The 22,315-nt window shown below is 41.0% G+C and overlaps 1 protein-coding gene across 4 annotated transcripts in view; it reads left to right on the top strand.

Moving 5' to 3' along the window:
- The window catches only part of NCMAP (non-compact myelin associated protein), a 200,488-nt gene that overhangs the window by 110,831 nt on the left and 67,342 nt on the right, over window positions 1-22,315 (top strand). For 2 of the 4 annotated variants that reach the window (XM_069223938.1, XM_069223937.1), the window contains exon 2: window positions 15,283-15,476. The exons of the other annotated variants lie outside the window; for them this stretch is intronic. The gene's annotated coding sequence lies outside the window, so the exon portion shown is untranslated. The remainder of the gene's footprint in view (window positions 1-15,282; window positions 15,477-22,315) is intronic. 4 annotated transcript variants of the gene reach the window in all.

Raw genomic sequence — 22,315 nt, 5'->3', positions numbered from 1 at the left:
TGTTCTCTGATATGAAGCTACCTCTCAATCTGGGATTCATTAACTTGTTCAGTGCGTTGGACGGCCAGGAGTTGTCAGTCGCTACAGTGCTCATGTGTGTTGGGCAGCTCCCAGCCGTGCGACATACACAGCACTGGAAATTCCTTAGCAAAAAAATAGCCTGGGGAAAGCTTCCCCATCTTCTGATTCTGTTTCTTTCTTTTCAGTGAAATGATGCGTGCTGATGTAATTTCCCTGAAACAAAAGTCAAACGAGTCGATCAGCTCATTTCACTTTCTCTACATCTGTGCTCATGGGGCTATCTCAGCCCCTGACCAGCAAATGAGATGAGAGAGGTATTGTTGGATAGGGGAGAATCTCCCCCTTCCAATGCTACCTTTCCCAAGTGGATCCCTGCCTGGGGATCACCACAGGAGGGCTATTCCCAAGCAGGGATCCACTCAACTAGACACCAGGGAGGGGAAGTGCCCCTTGGGCAAGGGCTTTTGCTCCCCCTGTTTTTGTGTTGACAAATTTCAGTCTTTCTGACCCACCAGGGTGTCAGATTGGGACAACAGCCCCCAATCTGTGCCCCCCTCCCCCAACGAGGGTGGGTACAGAAAGCCCACTAGGACACCAGGGAACATTTTATTTAATTAGTGTAGGGGAAGGGCTATGCTGGCCCTGTAAATACCCCCACCCCAAAACAAAATGGGCACAGTATTTCTATTCCCCTGGAGAGTTGATGGGGGCAGTAGCCCCTGATCTGCCCCCGGAGGGTGAGGGCAGAAATCCCGATTTGAACACCAGGGATTATTATTTTTTATTATTAGTGTAGGGGTGGGGCTTCCCAGGATGGGTATCGCAATGCCCCCACTGTAAAAAAGAAAAGAAAAATGGCCACAGATGGGGGTAATAGCCCCTGATCGGCTCCCCTGGTGGGGGCAGAAAGCATACTAGGCACCAGGGACTATTAGGGTGGAGGCTGCCCACAATGGGCATGATAAAGCCCCCCCACCCCAAAATGGGGACAGTCTCCTCCCCCTCCCCCCAGCTAACTAAAGCATTTCATCCTAATGGCCAGGAAAAAGAGATTAGACTCTCTTGGTGGGTGTTGATTTCATATATGGCCCAGCAGAGCTTGGCTAATTTCCAATATCTTCCCACTTTCAATGGTGAGGGGGTGTAAGGAAAATGGGTGATTTCAGAAAAAGTTTGAGGTTGGTAGGGTATTGTGGGTAAGAAAACCTAATGGGATCCACAAGTCACACCATCCTGAATTCCCCTAGGTGTCTTGTTTTCAAACATATTCATGTTGACTAGGATTCCCAAGGTATCGGCTGAGCTACGGTTCAAAATCTAAGTGCTCCCCACATCTGAAAAAGAGGGCCTGTTATCAGTGCAAAAATGCGCTGGATACGTATTGTGTTTTGGGAAGTATCCTGTTGTCGGCACTTGTTATACCCACACAAGTGAGGTACCATTTTTATTGGGAGACTTGCTGAAATGCCGGGTGAGAGGAAGTTTGTGGCTCTGCTCGGTTTCCAGAACTTTCCATCAAACAAATGTGAGGAAAATGTTTTTTTTTTTCTCAAAGTTTGAGGTTTGCAAGGGATTCTGAGTAACATAACTTGGTGAGAGCCACCAAAGTCACCCCATCCTGGATTCTCCTAGGTGTCTAGTTTTTAAAAATGTACAGGTTTGCTAAGTTTCCCTAGGTACCACTGAGCTAGAGCCTAAAATCCACACTGCCTCTCATCACAAAACATGGGGAACAACCTCTATACTTATACTCATTTTGTCTTTGATCTCAGGGGGCATTTCAAAGGACCTTTGGAAGTACACAGCACCCCATTTCATGCCCAGCCCCGTCTCCAAACATCAGTAGGGGTAAACAAACCCTTTGTGTGAGGGCAGGACACACCCTATGCAAATGTGAGTGAACCCTCCTCCCTCTCTCCCAGCCAGGAAGACCGTTCAGTATGCAGATGTAATCCTGTTACACCTCCACCCTCCTTGTTTAATGGCTGTCCAGAAAGTATACACAAAGCCCAGCTGTCACTTTACCCCAGACGTGGATTGGAATAAGGCTGCAAAGCAAGAGAGTCATAAGCACAAAGAAATGCCCACCTTCTAAAGTTGCACTTCAACGTTAATAAAAAAAATCCACACACACCAATAAGCAGCATTTCAAACATGCCCACGCTCCTCCTCATAGATCAGAAAATACTTCTTAGCCATATGAAAGGGCATTCCTGATGCAACCATATGAGAGAGGCAGAACTCACAGCAGTGAGAAACCAAATAGGCTATCAGGACATGCCACACAGTAAGGCACATGGCCTACCTCTTACCTATTTAGCACTCTGCCCATAGGGCTAGCTAGGGCCTACCTTAGGGGTGACCTATATGTAGTAAAAGGGGAGTTCCAGGCCTGGCAAATAAATTTAGATGTTAAACCACTGTAGCAGTAAACTGCATACATAGGCTCTGAGGTGGCAGGCCTGAGACAGGTTTAAAAGGTTACTTCTGTGGGTGGCGCATGCTGCACTGCAGGTCTGCTAGTACCATTTAAGTTACAGGCCCTGAGTTCAAGGGATATCACTGTACAAGGGACTTACAGGTAAATTAAAAGTGCCAATCAGGTGTAAGCCGATCATATCAAGTTTACAGGGGAGAGCACATGCACTTTAGCACTGATCAACAGTGATAAAGTGCCCAGAGTCATAGAGCCAACAAAAAGGGCAAGGTCCAACACAGAACCTACAAATCCTAAATATCACTGCAACCAGAAGGGTCAAGTGTGCGTAACTGTATATCTTTTGAGAATCTGACATATTTAAATGTTGAAAACGTAGACACATGGCTGTTTTTGTTTATCTCAATTTCAATATTTGTTTATTTCAACTGTTATTTTCTATAGGAAAACCTTCAAAGGATCTACACAAATTATCCCTTGCTGAATTCAAAATGTTGTCTACTTTTTCAGAAATGTATAGCTTTCTAGGATCTACCATTGGTTTCACACCCATTTCTACCACTAACTGGAAGGAGGTAGAAAGCACAAAAAATGGAAAGAATGGGCTATGTCCCAGTCTAATGCCAAAACTGTGTTGAAAAATGTGGTTTTCTGATTCAAGTCTGCCTGTTCCTGAAAGCTGGGGAATTTAGCACTGCAAACCCTTTGTGGATGCTATTTGCAGGGGAAAAAAGACAGACGCCTTCTTCTGCAGCATTTTTCCCCATTTTTCCACAAAACCCACAATATAGCTATATTATGACTAATTGTTTGGTCCCCTCAAGAAAAAATGCACAAACCCTGGGTACCTTTAGAATCCTCAGGATGTTGGAAAAGAAGGATGCAAATTTGGCATAGATAGCTCATGTAAACAAAAAGTTATAAGGGCCTAAGCACGAACTACCCCAAATTGCCAAAAAAGGGCTCAGCAGTGGAGGAGGGGGGAGGGGGTAAGAGTGCAGCAAAACGGTTAAAGTTCTCTATCGGCTGTAACAAAATGTTTCCTAAATAGTTTTGGTTCCATTACTGAGTTCGCTGGGAATTCGGTTGTTATGGTGGATTGTGAATTTGTAGAGTGGATTGTTGTACCTCTTCCTTACTGTGATTTTGCTCAATAAAACGTGTTCTTAAAAAAACTTTTGATTTTAAATTTGTTACATTTTCAAGCTATTTTATTCGAATTAGTGTGTCCTTAGATGCTGTCGAATTCAAAGAAAGTGTTTGCATTGTCTGCTTCAAACTATGTGTATTTTGAAGTAAAAGTTCCAAGTCCTCAGTGTAAAATTGTGAGGAACAGGTATTGTATGGATGTCCCTCGCCCCACCACGCCCCCTCCAAAGGTGCCTCTTCACAGTTCCATTATACAGTCATGCAAAAACATTTCTTAGAAGCTAAAATTGCTTCAACACTGCTCGTTGCATAGAACAACAAAAATATATGGTCGGTGGAATTGTCAGCGTGCCGGAGGTGCTCAGTAAACGTAGGAGGCCCCATGCGTGTGAAGTAGTTTCAATTTGCGGGATTCGAAGTGAAGTTTGTTTAATGAGACTTGAATTTGTCTACACGTGTGCCACTTTCGCCCATCCATCTGAGACGGGACTTGAATGCGCCATTTCACCGAACGCCAAACAACTGCCCCACTGTCCGCTTCAAATATTTAGTCTGGTGGTGAGCCAGGGTCTGCTGCTGGTGATGTTTGCAGTCAACGAGTGAGCAGCTGGGAGCAGTTTCGCTCTCCCGTCTCTCCCTGTGTCTCGCTCTATCTTGCCCTCTCCCTGCTTCTTTCCTTCTGGTCTTTCTCACACGCCTGCTCTCTCTTCTGTCTACTGACCTTGGCATTATCTGGCTTCTTTTTTAAGCATCACTGGATGGTGGCCATGTGGGGGGGCTGCTAAACCCCAACGTCAACGCCAGTACATGTACTCCTACATTTGGAGTAGAATTCGGTCATTTGCGGGGAGCCTGGGGTTTGGCTGACCAAGAACTCCCAACTTATCACTCACGGTTACTCAAACTTTCCTATCGTAGATGTTTTAATGCACAAAAACATATACTTTGACCCTATAGTTAACACTAGTTATAAGTATTGCATATATACTGTTGCAACAGTCCATTCACGCGCAGCATATTCTCAAAATTACTAATCTCATCTCGTACTACGTTCCCCACCACTTACCACATTTTAGCCAAACCTTCTCAACTTCTCGGCAGGGGTGGGGCCTCGTCGGTGTTTGCGGAGCAACCTTGTGTGATCTGCATGTACTTCACCACTAACTCTCTCCAGCATCATGAACATTGACCTGTCATGAGACCCGGGCCTGCCCTGGCCTGTACAGTGATGGGACCTCTGGATTGTTGACCATCTGCTTTTGTAAAGTTGTTGCTACAGGTTTGATGGACCTTCATTTGAAGTATACAGCAGAGGACTTCTCTTTATACAAATAAAGATGGGCGAAAAAGCAGATTCACCCATTTACCAGATTTTCTCATGCAATCTTACCTTTGTTAGGGCTTCTTCTTGCTACCTTTGTCAGTTCTCTCTTGCCTTCCCCGACTGTTTCTCACTCCTGCCTCATCCTTCAACCCTCTCTGCCCTATGAATCCTCAAAGCTATGTCTTGTATATTTCTTGTTAACAAACTTCTCACCTCTTCCCATCCTCTTTTTCTCCACTCTTCTTTCTTTGCTGCTCACAGCCTGCTCTTTGGATGTTGTTCTGTGGCTTGTATCCTGCCTCCATCTCCTCAGCTACTGGTGTTCAATCATTAACAGTGTTTTATGGTCATTTGTTCACTATAGTTTCATGATGGGTCTTTGTGAGATGTTGCTGTGCAACCCTATGTTGTTCTGATGCCTAGTGAGCTGACAACGCACCAGCTGATATGCCTTGTATAACAATGCAAAATAATTGAATTGGTACATTGCCCTAATTGATGTATGAAAATCCCCCGACCACAAAGTGCCACATGCATTTGAAGATGGTTTGTGAAGTCTTGTAAAATTGAACCATTACATTGTATTTTTTGCTGTACCTTCATAGAAAGAAGACAAGGCAATACATAAGCTGGTGTGTTGGCAGCGTTTACAGTCCAAACTTGGCTTCTTTGATGTTTACCCTGTTAATGAAAAACTTTATTAGGTGCAGCAACTGGAACTCAGTACAAATCCAGAAGACAAAACAATTTTGCTTATTTTACAGCAGGGGTGTGCAATGTTGGTTCAGGAGGGCAGGAGCCTTAGCATACTTCCTTGCTAAACCTTATTCTGTCAATGACTCCCAATTAGATTTACTGCAAGTCAATTTATTTTCAGTGAATACCCCAGAAATGTGATGGACCTGGAGCACCAATGTCAGACGCTCCCGATATAGATAGTCATGTAATGGAGACCTGGGTTCATAAATTATAGTTACTGCACCAATGCATGAATGATCAGACCTAATATGAGAATGAAGGGGAACAAACTAGTGTTACGCAGATGCTTATGCATGAAATATGTTCACCCTTAGAACGGAACTCATTAGACCAGCGCCCACTTTTAACCTTTTGCTGCTCCTTTCTCTGGGACTGTGGTGACCTCTTTCTGTGGTGCAGGCACTATCCCTCCTGAAGGGAACACTAACGCTTTCAAAAGGAATGAGCTAAATGTGAATGATCCCCTGTTCTTAAGTGAAATCGGGTTTGGTTCATTGCGATCTTTCAGCAGTGCTACCTTTGACAACTCGTGTCCGCTCCAGAATTTGTCCACTTCCTCAGCCACGTACATAGGCCAATCCTTGACACTAGCCTACTATTCACTCGGCCAGCTCTGAACGTCTTGTAAAAGCTGTAAGCCTCACGCTTCTTGGAAGTTACATCAAATCCTGCTTGTTTTCTGCAATAAGGTATTACAGCTCTGTGAACTCGGGTCTTTCTGTCGAGAAGGTGTTTTGTGTAACCTATATTTCACCTGTTCCAGTCTTGGCATAGGTAACCCATCTTTTCATGCTTCTGATCTTGATAGAATAAGCAGGAGATGGGTTGAAACCGCACCTGCTATCCATGATAAACAGTCATCCAATTTCTAACATCCAATGTAATTAATGAGTAACACATTTTGCCGAGCGCTAAACTTCATCCCATCCGTACTCTCATCCGTTCCTTCTGCAGTCCTCTCTTGCTTTGTAGCAAAGCTTGTGCTCCATAAAATACATACATGCCTTTATACTTGGAAGTCTCTTGTCCTGCATATGTGTTCTATATCTAGTGCCTTTTGCAAGTACCTGAGATAGCACAGTTATTTCTATGGAATTTCCCTCCCCTGTCACTTCGAATGGACAATTCTGAAAACTCTTATCGAGGTAAATTGAAGAATCTACTCTTCCCAGCATAAATTCTCACTGTGATGCCTTCGTCCTCTTTCAGCGCTGGAAGGCCTTCGGCCATGCGCTTTATAAATCTATTAAACTAAACTAAAAGCTATAAACATTTGTTCTAAAGAATTTAAATCCTATGTTGCTTTTAGTGCTTGTAAACCTTGTACATTTCTGAAGTGAATGAATGAATGAATGAAAGCATTTACACTGTGCAGCTCAGCAAACTGATGTGCTATAAGTTGCTTCCTGAATAAAGTAGTTGTATTTCCACTTGGTAGCTAAGCCAATTCTGTTGGAGGGTCAGTACTACAGTTTTGCTGTAGTTATCAGGCTCCCAAGGGTGTAGTACCACCCAAAAAGAGGTGATCCCAACTGTAGGTGAAGAGGCAGGCCTTGGCACGATTATCTGTTCAACCACTGGCGTCCCATACTTCCTCTCTTGGCTGTTAATTTTGACAAAATGAGAGGTGGAGCTTCCAAATAACCCTGCTCCTGTTTGCTACAATTAGCTTCGGAAATGCTCAGTTAGGACGCCCTGTCTGTCTGGCTGTGAAGGAATGATCGAGGTAGTATACTATGCTGCTAATCTCTTATACTGCTGGGCTTCTGCATCCTTTTCAATCTATGTACTAAGGATCTGAACAGCATCCCTGTGTCCATCAGGGCTGCCCCTGTGCCCCCACAATTTAGGAAACGGTTGAAGGCTCACCTCTTTCAAGAACACAACACCACAACTCAGTAACCTTACACTTTTTCTCCCAGAACTGAGCTTTCTCTCCTATCACTCGTTGACAGTGTGCTTGCTTTTGACTCTGTACAACACTCTGCCGCTTTTTGGCTAGGTTTGTGCTATACAAATGCCATATACATACATCCTACAGTCCTAACGAACATTGCTACCAGCAAGCCAGTACAATTGCCTCTCCTAATACATAACATATTAATTGACATCATGGCTATATAACAAGTCCATTGAGTTTTTATAAGATGTGTTTTATTCTGATAGAAGGGCGGTCTGTGTCCGTGTGGATGATTATAAGGAGTGCATTCCCCAGCCGAGGTACTTGGGCTGTGAAATGGTTATATGTCGGAATATTGACAAAGAAATACTATGCTAAAAAATAACACAACAAAAAAATCACCTGCCAGGATATTATGGAGGTAAGTATTTATAGTCAATTTAGATTTACTATTTGTAACTCCACATCCTCCTACCTTGAAAATATATAATCAGGTTACTATGTGGAGTTCATTATTATAGGAAGTTAGTATTTACCTATATGTTCTTGCCTTCACATTGTTGTAGTCGACATTTTAACTTTGATAGACTGACTGATTTTGGTAAAATACTCTGCAAAGTATGAACCTTTCTGCGGCCTGAAGCGAGAGCTTTTTCATTCATTTTTTATTTGTTTAGCGCAGCCTACAAAATAACCATCTACTGATGTAAAGGGACGGTTTGCAAATTGAGTTTGGGACCCACTGGAATTGAGTTTTTTAGAGCATTTCTGAAGCAAAGGGGGGTTGGTGCGATGTGAAGCAGAACCTGGTTCCAGAAGGTGGAGTCTGAATGAGAGACCATCTGAAGCAGTGTTCTTCAAAATTTGTGGCTGAAGATTTCAGGCTACTTGGAGTTGGATGATTCTCCTGTGACACTTTTCACCTTTTCCTAATTGTGTTAAGTGCATTTGTTCCTATCCCACTTGTATGTGCTTTAAGCCCTGTTATCTTTTAGGTGCTACAAGTTAAGTGCCCACCTTTTGTGCTGTAAATTACATTATTCTCTTAAATTCCACTAATAGTGGGATATTCTTGGTGTCTGTCTGTTATGTGACTCTTTTAATCACCAAAAGACAGGACCTTCATTAAGTGTTTTTCTATCATAGTTTACTAGCCATGCACCTCCCCACTTGCCTTTGAAATATCAAGCCTGTCTTAGTTTAGTAGTGGAGCTTAAGTGCCTTTCTGATTACTGGTAGTAGCCTACAATCTTCTTCCTTTATATAGTGCCACATATCCTAAGCCTCTCGAGTGCTTCAAGTCCCTTACCCTGCCTGAGTACTGCCATGTGCATGCCTTCTGTGAGATTTGTCGAGTTCATTCCTTTCTTGAGCACTGCCAGCCACAGGCCCTTTTGGTACTGGACAGCAAATGCCTTTCTTCCGTACTGCTAAGTCACTTAACTTTCTAAAGTCCTTTAGAACATTAGAATGTTGGGAGCTTCATTGAAGAAAATGGATTGCTTTGGGCTTCTAGTGGCTGGTAAAAGACCGGAGCTCCCACATTCCAATGTTTGTCTCACAGCAATGGATGTGAACAAAGACCTCACAGACCCAAGGGTATTTCAATCCCCTCAGGCTCTGTGAGGCCTTTGTTTTATTTATTAGAACATTCTGTCCTCTAGGGGCGGAATATTCTTGTAGCCTGCCGTAGCTGGGCTATACCAGCCATTAAAGGCCTTTAATGCAGGAGTAGGCTTTTAATGGGCTGTATAGTCTGCTTCGGTGGGCTATAAAGCTACAGTACATTTGTCAACAACAACTCCAATTTGTCGGTTTACTACAGGAAGGGTATCACATGCGCTTCAGAACTTTACAGAGATTTCACTTGAAGCCTCGGCCGCTACTCTCTCCTCAGTTCCCGCATAGGCAAGCAGAATTCGACCCGCAAATCCTACTCTCGACTTGTCAATGGTTTGTTCTAGTGCACTATAGAACTTGCCAAATCTCCATCGAAGGTTTCACACACACACAATTTGACTCAAACTCGACTTGTCAACCATGCCCGATTGACCTATTAAAACGCACAAAATATAACATAAACCCAAGTGTTTCCTACACATCACCAACCAACCACGTGGATAATTTTTTAGCACAAAGCGCCACACTCATATGAAGTTCGCCGACTTCCCTACTCTCATACTGCGGAGTACGCCCACTCCTACTAAAACATCATTACCTGACCTAAAACCATACAAACTTCACAAGTCACCTGCAATGAGCATAAGCTGAGCAAGCGCAAATTCTATACCACACATGCTAAAACGCCGAGAACATTCCCAACTCAGTTAGGCAGGCTTCCGAGGTCCCAGGAAAGTCATGGGGAATTTAGAAACGCATCATACCTCCAATTTGCATTATCTCAGAAAAACAATCTAAACAATAATTCTCCGTCCTAGGGCCCCAAAGGGTCTAAACCGTCGCTCTGCTACCAGAACTGTTAACGCTTCCCTTTATGATACATTTTTACACATTGGGACTCGTTTTAGGCCAATGAATCTTTTGACCCTGTTGAGAGACACCTTAGGACGACATAGCTAATCAACATGTCAATCAATATGTCAATAATATCAATATTTATTACAACAATGCATTTCACCTTAGTCAAAGACATTAATCAAACTCAAGACACCACCATGACCTTGCAGTCATGAATAACCACACCAGTTTAGTATGAATTTAGTGATATTTATTCCCTATTGGTTACAATACTACTAGCAAGTTTATTAGTCTAAAAACCAAGAAACACAATAGCATAGTCACAATATGGCAACTCTGATAAGATTTCATCAAAGCAAGAATCACAAACATTAGAATATAGCACTCGTGAACATAAACTATCATTAGCAGAGTATATCAGCGCATTGTTCAACAAAGCATAGATTCAGTCATTTGTCTATTTGCGTCAGTTCAGTGAACCCTTCACCTATCCTCAAATTAGCATTGGCATGTTGGGCTTCATGCAAAACAATTTCGTAACACCAATTTGGAAAACATCTAACTATGGCTCCTGTCAAAAGAAAAGCAGTTGGTACCTAGAAAGGAAAAGCAAACAGTCAATCACTATTTCATTTTCATATAGTTGCCCTCCAAGATTGGTCAGCACTCAGGTTCTGTCTTCGTCTTCAGGACATCAGTTGATTCACCATCAGAAGAGATTCAGCTCCAGCAAAAAAGGAAAAAGGCACTTCCCTCATAAGGAGCTAAAGTGTAAATGGGAAATCTAAGGACAGAATGGTTTTAAGAACCAAACAGCAAAATCTCTAGGCAGAGTGACAAAGTGTCTGGGTCATGGCAAATAGCATCAGCATCTCCCTCTCTCCTAGTCTCCTGCTCTCTAATTTTCCTCCTAGTCTAATCTACTTCCTGGTGACAAGGGTTTTTATCCCCTTTTCATGGTACATTCCCCTAAAATCTAATTGGACGAGGGGTTGCACCCCACTATCTTTAACCAATTAAAAACACATTCGCTCATCAAATTTGTTACCCCATAACAGTTCTCACGTATTTTAGTGGTTCTTATGATTGACGTCTTTAGCGGGTGGAATGTCCGGTATGATTTCATCGTCTTGTGGTCCTATGCATATCTTCGGTCAGTGGCTCCATTGTCCGTACCGGTTTAGGCGACCTTGTACTTTGCATTAATCTACACTGTTGCATTCAGCTAAAAATGTTACTATAGGCAGGGTGAATTTCATGAGAACGGATCTACTACAGTTACATTCAGCTTCTAGCTTTTGGAAAAACAAGAGTTCATGTCCTTTAGCAAGTCAGCACACTGCACGTTAGAAAAATACATTTAATAAGAGAGTCAGGTAGCTAAGACTCGACTCATGCGAACTAAGGCATACTGCTTTATTAACAAGAATCTAATACATTCAGCCTTTCAATATTAACGTAAAAACACAATTTAATAAAACATTTCACCATTATTAGTCAGTTTTATTAGTCCCCGTATACATTGACGGCCACTCCCTGTGGGTACATTTCAAATGCACTTTTTAGCAAAACCTGTTAATACAGTTTCTATGCGGCATTTTTATACATTAGTTCATAAACATTTCATGTTAATATAGATTATATAAGCTACGCTCTCTCAGTGTGAACCTGGTTTTCTCAGGTCTTTTATTCTGTTTGTTTTTAATGTTCCCCTAAGGGGAGCGCCAGAGAAATGAGACCACACCTTGCTTACAAATTCCTTTCTTCTGACCTTGTTTGTTGTTTTGCCACAGACAGCAAGTATTATGATGTATTTTTTGGGGCGTTGGAAACCTGGAGCAATTTTGTTTTAATGCCACTGTAAATTGATATGTAGGCTTTAAATCCTTGACTTTGAGGCGTTATCTTCAAAGAAATAAAGTGACATTCTTTCCAAAGTCACTTTAAACATAAAATAAAAGACAAAGCATTACAGATATTATACCATGCTTTCCCCTTCATCAAAATGATCCACTTATCCACGATAATCAATTGCCAGAATCCCCTGAGTCACAAAGACTGTCTTAATTTGTTTTATGCTTCTGAAGCTAGCGTTGTCCATTCAAGAATGAGGATAAATCATTTTAGCTAAACAGGATTTACTAATGACACACCACCTTTTAAAACGCATTGTCAACTTAAAGGGTATAAGAGGGTACGATATGATTTTGGACACAGACAACCAGCTCAATGGAGTTAACTTGAATTCTTAGTTGTCTTGTTTTAATACTTATTATTGGGCTTATTTGATCACTTAAGTTAGAATTTTGATGCCATTCTGACATTTTGCTATATTCGAAATTCAGTTTTATATTTTCTTGTAAATCAGTAATAAATGTACTAATGGAAAAAAAAGCTTGTGTAAGGCCAAATGTATATATCTTGCAAGAGTAAATCTGACTGTCCTGTTGCTCTGTCCATTTGTACATCCAATGAATCCAGCTCCTAATTGGACCTCCCATTTCAAGCTCTTAAATCTTTTCAATTTGGAACAGTTTAGAGTATCTACATCAGATAAATTCAAACACATACTGAATCCTCTAATTCCGAAGAAAGTTTGAAACTGAACAATTGAAAACATCCTGCCTGTTTACTGGTGAGCACCATTAGAATAGGCATTCTTCAAAAATGTACAAATGTCTTTCCATAACAGCATTGTCTCAGTACACAACATTTAGATTAAAAGGAAAGATATTATATTTTTGCACTTTTAGACAACACCATATTGTTTTACCCCTTGCAGTCATACACAATCATATTTTAATAAGATGTTTTTAGTTATTGGTTTGTAGATATTTTTTACGTAGTTTGAAACTAGTTCCAATGTACTGTGGAGTGCAAGGAGATTTGTATTGCAAAATCAACATCTCAGATAAGTGGTGCTGTGTGCAAAACTGTACTGTAGATGAGAGGTTAAAATCAAACGACAGGAACTAGAATGTGCCGGGGTGAAAGATGGGAACATTTAATTGGGACAGCACTATACATCAAACAATTTTTTTTAATTTTTTACTTAATACATATTTACATTTTGAAGCGAAGGAAGATCAGGTGATTTTCAAGAACTACACAATCTTCTTTTATTCCACTAGAAGACAAAATTAAAACCCAGGTCTCAAAGAATCTGATCTGAGGCATTCCCGAATGGGAAGTCCACCATTCTAAAAAGATATAAAAATTCACAAATAAAAACCCAAACGTTCTGTGTTCCATGTTATGTTACTGTGAAAGATATGGTAAATAATCTCATCTTTTGCATTGATCCGACCCTCCCAGCCTTTGTTGGACACCTCTTGCCCATAGGGTCAGACTCGTAAGAAACCAAAATGTGTCTATTCTAACAAGCTTCCCAATACTGAGTATGTTTCACAGATTTAGCTAGTGTTCTGTTCATATGCATAATTTATCAGATCTAGCTGCTGTTTTTAATGTGTAAACTGCAGATAACATATCATTTTTAATAGTCTTCCAGACCGTGAAGTTCAGAGATCTTAAAATTTACACATACCAATGAGGTCACAGTATGTTTACTTAAATATGATGCTTTTTGACTGGATTGCTTTTGAACTAGGAGAAGCTACTCAATCATTGAGAAATTAGTCTGCACTTGTTACCACTTGGGAAGTTTCCCTCCTTATAACATCTGTAGGGATAAAAAGCTAATCTTGAATTGTGTGTCTTGTTTCATCGTGCCCTGTCTTGAGAAGCCAATGTGTAGGCCCAACACTTTTATTTTCTTTGGCAAATAACGTCTACTAAGTGTGACTTGAAGTAACCTAAGACGTTGGCATATTAACTAGAATATGAAACACCTGAGTATGATGATCAGGAAGCCATGGTCTCCTGAAATGCAGGAACAGCATCTAAAGTGGAGTTTTAATTGAACTTGAGCAAACACAGTCACCCGCTCACTGCAAAGAAATATTTACTTTTCAAGTTCTTTTCCATTTAAACCATCAATTTTTTCTTGTAAGTTTAATTTGTGTCTGCCTTAGCTTGAAACGTTTACTTAGCAGTGTGTAGTGTTATTTTGGTGGGTGTACAGTGACAGATGCATATTCCTCCTAATTACCCTTAATATACAATATTGTTCTATACTTTGATTTTTTTTTTTACTTATGTAAATATATTTGATTACCTATATACTTATTTTTATTTAACTTACTATGTTTTACTACACAGTCATTGTTATTCTAATATAATGCTTTGCATGTGCATTATGGTGTAAAACAGTTAACCCACTATACCATGTGAACTTGTAGTCCATGGATCCTTGGGTAGCTCTGACACCCACTAAGGATGTTTGTGAATGCCATATATATCATATTAACTGTAAATATTAGACAATATTAACAGATTACTGAAGTGTGTATATACATAAAAAGCAAAACTGAAAATAAAAAAAAAAATAAAAAAAATGTGAAGGCATTTGAAATTGGATACCAAAAAGTAAGTTGATATCCTTATCTTGATCCGTGAAACCAGCACAAATACAGCAAACAGAATCTACAAGGTGCAATTGCTTTCCTCAATGAAAGCATTGGTATGGACTGTCAAAAAGATGGTATAAATTAGGAAAAAGCGATAGTTATATGCTAGAGTCCAGCGTATCACTTTATATCTTAAAAATAAAAGTACATTTTGAAAAGTTCCAACCTTCCAATTCAAATTAATATTGAGATTTTTGCATATTTTTATGTGGTGAACTAAGTATAAAAATTCAGAATTTGTTAAATGGTTTCACGTATATTTGTTTCTGTATTTTTGTGTATTGTTTGAGGTTCACATCACAGAAATAGTTTAGACAGGGGTCCTCTGCTTCCTGTAGTGATTCAATGGGCCCCACAGAAGCCAAAAGGTTAAGAACCACTGCACTAGACTGAGTGCTGTTTATTTTTTGTGTCCTGCAATACAGTTTCATTAGACTTGGACTCCTGTGCTTTGTGCCCTTACTCACATAATCATTGCTCACAACATTCAAGAAAGTACCACCTACAATCCTCTCTATTGTGTTTTGAGCCAGTACAGTGGAGCAGATGCAATTCAGAGGAGTAAAACAGCCACAGTTTTGCAGTGTTTGTATATGAGAAAACTTTCTCTGCTCTGCACATCTAATCATTCTACTACAACTGGGCATGAAAAATAGTGAGAAATATCCTTTCGTCAATTTTACAGGCATTGTTCCTATACACTAGAATTGTTCTGTGTCACGCTTGCTGATGACTAGAAAATGAAAGAGAGCACGACATAGCTTCAGCCCGCCCGGAAGGATCCCTCTACCTTGGGACACCCATCCAACGTGGGTGTTCTCTGGCAGGCAAATTCATGCGGTCGGGAGGCCGGGAGACTTCCTCATCCATCCTGGCAAGGTAATATGTGTGGCTTGTAATATTAACACGTGTAATTGAGGATGCAAGCTATTGTGACATTTTGAGGGGTGTTTGATCTAAATATTGAGTTTGTGATATTATTTTACCAGAATATTGTTGCAAGAATATTGCAATATCAAAAGTATTGTCCACAGGAATATCACAGCAGGTGAAACTTTACATTAATTACATTACGGGACGCGCGTTTTTGGAGGCGGAGGCGGTCCACAGGGCAGGAGCCCTTTAAACTTGATCTCGCGCTCCCGCTGTCGCGGGACGCGCGTTTTTGGAGGCGGAGGCGGTCCACAGGGCAGGAGCCCTTTAAACTTGATCTCGCGCTCCCGCTGTCGCAGAAAGCGCGTTTTTGGAGGCGGTCCACAGGGCAGGAGCCCTTTAAACTTGATCTCGTGCTCCCGCTGTCGCGGGATGCGCGTTTTTGGAGGCGGAGGCGGTCCACAGGGCAGGAGCCCTTTAAACTTGATCTTGCGCTCCCGCTGTCGCGGGATGCGCTCGGGCGGTGCCCGGGCGAAGCCCGGGCCAAGGGCGGGCCCGTCCTTCGCCCGTCAGCGCACGGAAGAGGCTGGGCTGGGCCACCCCCCTGAAAACTCCCTTGGGATTTCAGGATCAGGCTCATTGGACTCCTAAGAGGTACTGCACTTTCTCTCCTGTGACTGTTCTTCCATACCCCCCTTATTTGGGTTTCACGGTTTAGGAGGTCCCAAGTAACTGGCATCTAAGTAAGATCCGCTAATAGAGCAGTTCCACCTATTTATTTACTATGTTCACACTGCCATTGCTTTCCTGTATATAACTTATATTGGCTTAGATTGGTGTTCTGCCCCACTATTATTTGCAAGACGATGGGTAAAAGAAAGACCACCACACCTGGGGCCGACGGAGCACACGCCGTGCCCGTCCAATCATCAATAACTAGGTACTTATCTTCAGTTATCGGGGCCATTGAAACTGAAATTGTCCAAGTGGAAGAAAGAATTGGGGTGGCAAATAATTTGACTCAAAGAACCTCTTTAGAACCCACGACTTATATACAGTCTGCTGTCTCTTCTATTGCTCCCCGTGAGTTCAATTCGCCTTTGCCTGAAGATGACGTTAATGCCTTGCATTCTTTACAGCCCTTTAACGCAGCTAACATCGAACATTTAGCTGACACTCCCCCTCCCCCCCAAAAAAAGGAAAGCTGGAGGACTCCGTAAGTGTAATAAGTTACTCAAATATCCAACGGAGGCTAAGGAATGTACTTCTACACCATTGGATACCCCGGCCGACCCTTTTCCAAAGGAAACTCCATTATTGGGTGAACTAGGCTCAGACTGCAGGATTCTAAGAGACAATCATCTGACCAACTTAGACTCGATCCTCAAACCTTTTTTTTCGGCTTTAGAGGAGAAGCTAACATTACTTATTGATTCCAAATTTGAGCAGCTACAAGAAACTATTCTTAAATATCTGCCTCAGCAGTCCACTCTAAAATCTAGTACAAATTCCCCTCCCTCTACTCCGAAACTGGTGTCTGATCCCAATGCCTCTCAGCAGGCTAACTGTTTAATGAATTGCAACCAACTCCCGTTCCATCGCATACTTACCCGCGACTCCCATGATGACTTATTAACTGATTCTCTGTCTACTTCGGCTGGTGGTGTGATTGCCTTACTGAGGCCTGAAACTGCTTCTAAACCTAGATCTTCCACTAGTACGAAGGAGGTTCTACACCTTCCTCCGGATAGCTTGCCATATGTTTTAGTCTTAGCAAATGTTCCTCCTCTTGATTGTACCCAGAAGGAAGATACTCATGCGCTAATAAGGAAATGTGCACATTGGATGAGCCAAAAACTTAGACATCAAGATGATCTAAATAATACAATAATTATGGCTAGAAGGGTGAAGTGGTTAGGCTTGTCTAAAAAAGTATATGAAGGCGACTGCATAGTGATTAATTTTGCAAATTCTCATTGTGTTAATTATTTGTTGCCGTCTCTACCATCAAGTCCAAAAGGGGAAGGTGGGATCAAAGTCGATCCATTAAGCTTTTTCTACAGGCCGCCCACCTCATTACTTCCTCCTACGAGGGCTTCCCATGGAAAAAATATTTTAACAAAGGTACCTTTACAGAACCCCACCCTTGACCCAAGGGGTACCCAAAATCACTCTTCCCTTGACGCAATTGATTGACAATTGGAGGGCTTGGGGCTCCTAAATTATAGTTTACAGGAACTAGAGCTGATGGGACTGCATACACTTTTGGAATCACCCATATAGGGTCTGATGAGCTAGTTAGCTTTCCACATCTTACAGCAGACACGGTCATAACTGAGGAGTCTGGGAAAATGCCCCAGCAAAGCAATGCATTGTTATCTTTAATTAGTTGGAATATTGCTGGGCTTCGCTCTAAAGTTGAAAATTTGGAATGGTTGGAGTTTATATCCACATTTGATATCATTTGTCTTCAAGAAACTTGGCTTACGGCACCCTTCCGTTTCATTGATTTGGTCTTCTGCTTTTTTTTGGGTAGTTTTATTATCAATATCTGAACGGAAAGACATTCTACTCTTTAAACTTTTACAATAACATTCCAAGTGTTGCCCTGCCAGGAAGTCTCGAAGAGCTTACAGACCAACTAGACTCAGCCAGGAAACTCCAGGACAGGGAATTTGATACGATCTGGGTTGGAGATTTTAATGCTCAGTTATGCAAGTATGAATTACCTCACTTATGTGGTGCCGCTACAGAAGGCAGAGAGTCACTCACTCATTTCATTCACTCTAATTTAGGAAATGCCTTGAATACCCTCATTTATAAATTTGATCTTGCTTTTGCAAGGGATATGGCAAACAGCCAGATAGGAGAAACACCCACCTGTACAGGGAGTACTAATGGCAGTATAATTGATTTTATTCTTATCAATTCCTCACTTTCACGTTCAATAGTGGATTTTAAAATTAAATCTCACTGTGCCAGTGACCATAACCCTTTGAGTATAAAATTATCCTTTAAAACTAGAGTAATCATACCTAGGACTGCATATAAAGGGAAAGAGGTGGTTAAAAGAAATTCTGGCCCTCGCATGAGGTGGGAGAGAGTAAACCCTAACACTTTTCACGCGAACCTTATAACTCAAAATAAGGCTGACATCAACACTTGCTTGTCCCTGCAATCCACTCCATTCCACCTTATAACTGCCTTTGAATCTTTAAGCTGTGCTATTTCTGAGGCACTGACGTGTGCCCAATATCCCAAAGGTGCAAAACCTCAACGGTGGTTCAATTCTGCCTGTACGACTGCCCATAGAGATCTAAAGTCAGCGATCAAAACTATTCCATGTAATTGGGATTTAATTAAACAGGCCAGGGGCCGATACAAATCAGTCCTTGAAGAGAGAAAGAATGAAATACGCACTAGCGCTTGGGAAGACCTTATGGCAGCGACGGAACTACGGGATCCCTCTCAATTTTGGAAGGTGGTTAATCACCCATATTTCTCAGGAAAGGAAAATAGGGATGACGACTGTTTGATACCAGAGGGGGTTTGGGTAGACCATTTTTCATCTGTATTTCAATCTGCAAATAATCCTAATGATGGAGGGGAGGTATGTGGCCTCCAATGTTCGGCTACTCCAATTCCAGCTAAGAGCGGTATTTTACTTGAGGCACATGAGATCAGTGCAGCAATAACTAAAATGAAACTAAGGAAAGCTCCTGGCCCCAATGGGATACCGGTGGACCTATTTAAATCTCTACCTGATCTGTGGGTTCCATTAATCACAAATGTTCTGAACAGTGCTATTCAAAGTGCTATCCCCTCCTCATGGTTAATGGCAATATTCGTTCCGATCTTCAAAAAGGGTAATAGGCTTGACCCTTTCTGCTATAGACCCATCTCTTTAATAGACTCCACAGCAAAGATACTGGGGAGTGTCATTCTGACCTGGCTCAAGGATTGGGTTGTAAGGACAAACATTTTATCGCCAAATCAATATGGGTTTAGGCCTGGATTAGGCACAGTGGATCAGGCCCTAAATTTACATCTTATCCTCAGTAAATATGTTATTGCCAAAAGGGAACCTATCCACTTAGCATTTATAGATCTGTCCAGTGCATTTGATATGGTGAACAGAGCAAAACTGTGGGACATAATGGAAACAATGGGGATTGAACAAGATTTGTTGGATTTGATCAAACGCTTATGCTCTGACCTCTCTATTTTAATTCAGTTTGGACAACACGGCGAAAGGTCCCATCCCCTTGTTTCCAATCGAGGTGTTAGACAGGGCTGCACACTGGCACCTTTTTTGTTTTTACTGTACATAAACGGCTTGTATAATTGTTTGGTTCAAAATGGTAAGGATTTCCCAAGGATGAGTTTTAGACAATTGCCAATTTTATTATATGCCGATGATGCTGTTTTAATTGCCCGCACGGCCAATGGCCTACAGACTCCTGGATCTTTTTTTAACACACACACAAGAGCTTGATTTGAAAGTCAATTTAAAAAAATCACACGTTATGACCTGCGGTCCTAAAAACACTCGTACCAAATGTTTTAGAATGGGGGGGGAACACTTTGACAAAGGTAAAAGACTTTTGCTATCTAGGCCTGTATCTAAGTTCCACTCTGTCTTGGAAATTCCATTTGAATTTTAAGTTTCAACAACTGGCAAGAAATGTTGAGGCAATCTTTCGTTTTGCCCGCAGATTAGGGCATAGACCGGCCCATCAGATCCTCACGCTCTACAACTCTAAATGTGTTTCGGCAGCGATTTATGGGGGTGGCCTTTGGGGATATACCAGTCCAAGCATTCTACAGCTTGCAGAGAATAAATTCCTTCATCGGTTACTTATGGTACCTAAGAACATAGCGAACATTTTGTGCCAAGAGGAACTGGGAATCCGCTACATTACAGATTTGATAGATATTGCCCCACTTTTTCTATGGATAAAAGTATGGTCAAATCCGGCGGCTACTTTAACACACGATTGCGTAAAAGTTTGTATTTCACTAACAAACTGTAACAAAATTCCATGGCTAAATTTTGTTCATAATGGCTTCCGAAACTTGGACTTGGAGTATATGTATTTTAAACCAGAGCTCCTGCCAGCTAAGGCGAAAGAAATTGTCAAACTTCGACATAAAGAGCATGTTATGAATCGTAGATACCAAGTGGCAGAGAAATTTAGTTATTTTCATTCATACATACAAATTCCATCATCAGACTTGCTAGAACCTTATTTTGTTTGGTTCCCGACCCCTTCTTTATACTCCTTACTCGTACTTTTTAGATTTTATCTGATCCATTTTAGAGTGGCGTTCCCGATAAAATGTGTGTGGGGAAAAAACACTACCGCCATGCCCTTGTGATAACTTTTCAAAACAAAGTACTTGCCACTTTATTTTATTTTGTAAACTTTACTCAGTTCCCAGGAAATCCTTTCTATTACCCATTTTGCGTAACTTGCACACTTCTTCCTACAAAGAAGGATTGACTGGCATCCAAAGCCTCTCATCCAAACAAATGTGCATTTCTATTCTTAGTTTTATTAAATCCGCTATCACTATTAGAAAACGATATGAACTGGTAATGTGACTATTTATTAAGAGAAACTAGGCATTGTCTTATTACTATATTGTCGTATCATTATATACGCTTTTATAAGTATTTATTATTTTATACTGTTTTAGTAAGCTTGGGCGGTAAGCTTAGACTTAATAGATTTGCTTTTTATGAATGCTATAAGTACTGTATTTTATGATGACTTTTATGTATGCATGTATACTTTTATGGTAAAACGCTGAATAAAGTTATTTTGACTGACTGACTGACTAGAAAATGTATTTATGGTTCCTGAACCACTATTCATTTTTTTACGCCGTGCACAGCTGTTCTTGAATCTACTGATAGAAGTAATAACCAACTTCTTTCTAATTTGACCACTTTGTCACAATACCATTTACAGTTTCTGTATTTCGGCCCTAAAGAAGGCTGATTGACCTCTTAAGCACATGAGGCTGTATGTCATTAAATTGTAATTAAAATATCGGTTTCATCTAGTAATGTGCATAGATAGTTTTAACACTAACATTTATTTTGTCTAATGTACTGAATGGAACATGTTAAAGTAAAACAGACCTTGATGTAAAATGATGCAGACAATAGTGGTTTTAAACCACAAGCCCAGCATGGACCTCTCTCCACCGCCAACTGTCACAGCTTATTCACCATCCCCTACACTGAAATCTCTACCTTGGAAATTGCCCCTGGACCCATTTTTGGAAAGCCACCCATACCGCTTTTGCCTATTCTCATCCCTTCAACCTTGGAGTCTCTTATCAGTCAATTTCCCGGCTATTGCTCTTGCTCAACCACCCTGTCACTCCATTTTACTCTTCCTCGTTTTAGAGTACTTGGTTTCATTTTCTTTTGCCACAGTTAGCTCGTCATACCAGTTGTATGTCTCCAAGAATCTTCTGGTTGGGATTTCCCAATTACTTCTCACATGTGCTTTGAAAGAAAAACTATTAACGTTTTTTTGTTTTTTTTTAAAAATAATTTTCCTTTATTTTTTAACGCTCTGCTAACCTGCAAAAGCTGCTGATTTAGACAGATTTTAGTTTTCAAGGTTCAATTTGCAAGTACTTTACTGCTCTTAAATTTTTAATTGAAGCATTTCACTTCTATGTATTTTTTATTTTTTATTCTGATATTTTAGGCATTAGATTTTTTTGCTGATTTTTTAACTGCACTTATAATTGCTTGTGCTTTAAATATGACTGGAAAGTACAAAGAACGTTGACTTTACAGTGCTGACCCGTTTAGAATTCCTGAA

Source organism: Pleurodeles waltl, chromosome 3_1, assembly GCF_031143425.1.
Source record: "Pleurodeles waltl isolate 20211129_DDA chromosome 3_1, aPleWal1.hap1.20221129, whole genome shotgun sequence".
NCBI classification, from domain to species: domain Eukaryota; kingdom Metazoa; phylum Chordata; class Amphibia; order Caudata; family Salamandridae; genus Pleurodeles; species Pleurodeles waltl.
Note: the sequence above shows the minus strand (reverse complement) of the source record. Positions and strands in the feature narration are given on the sequence as shown.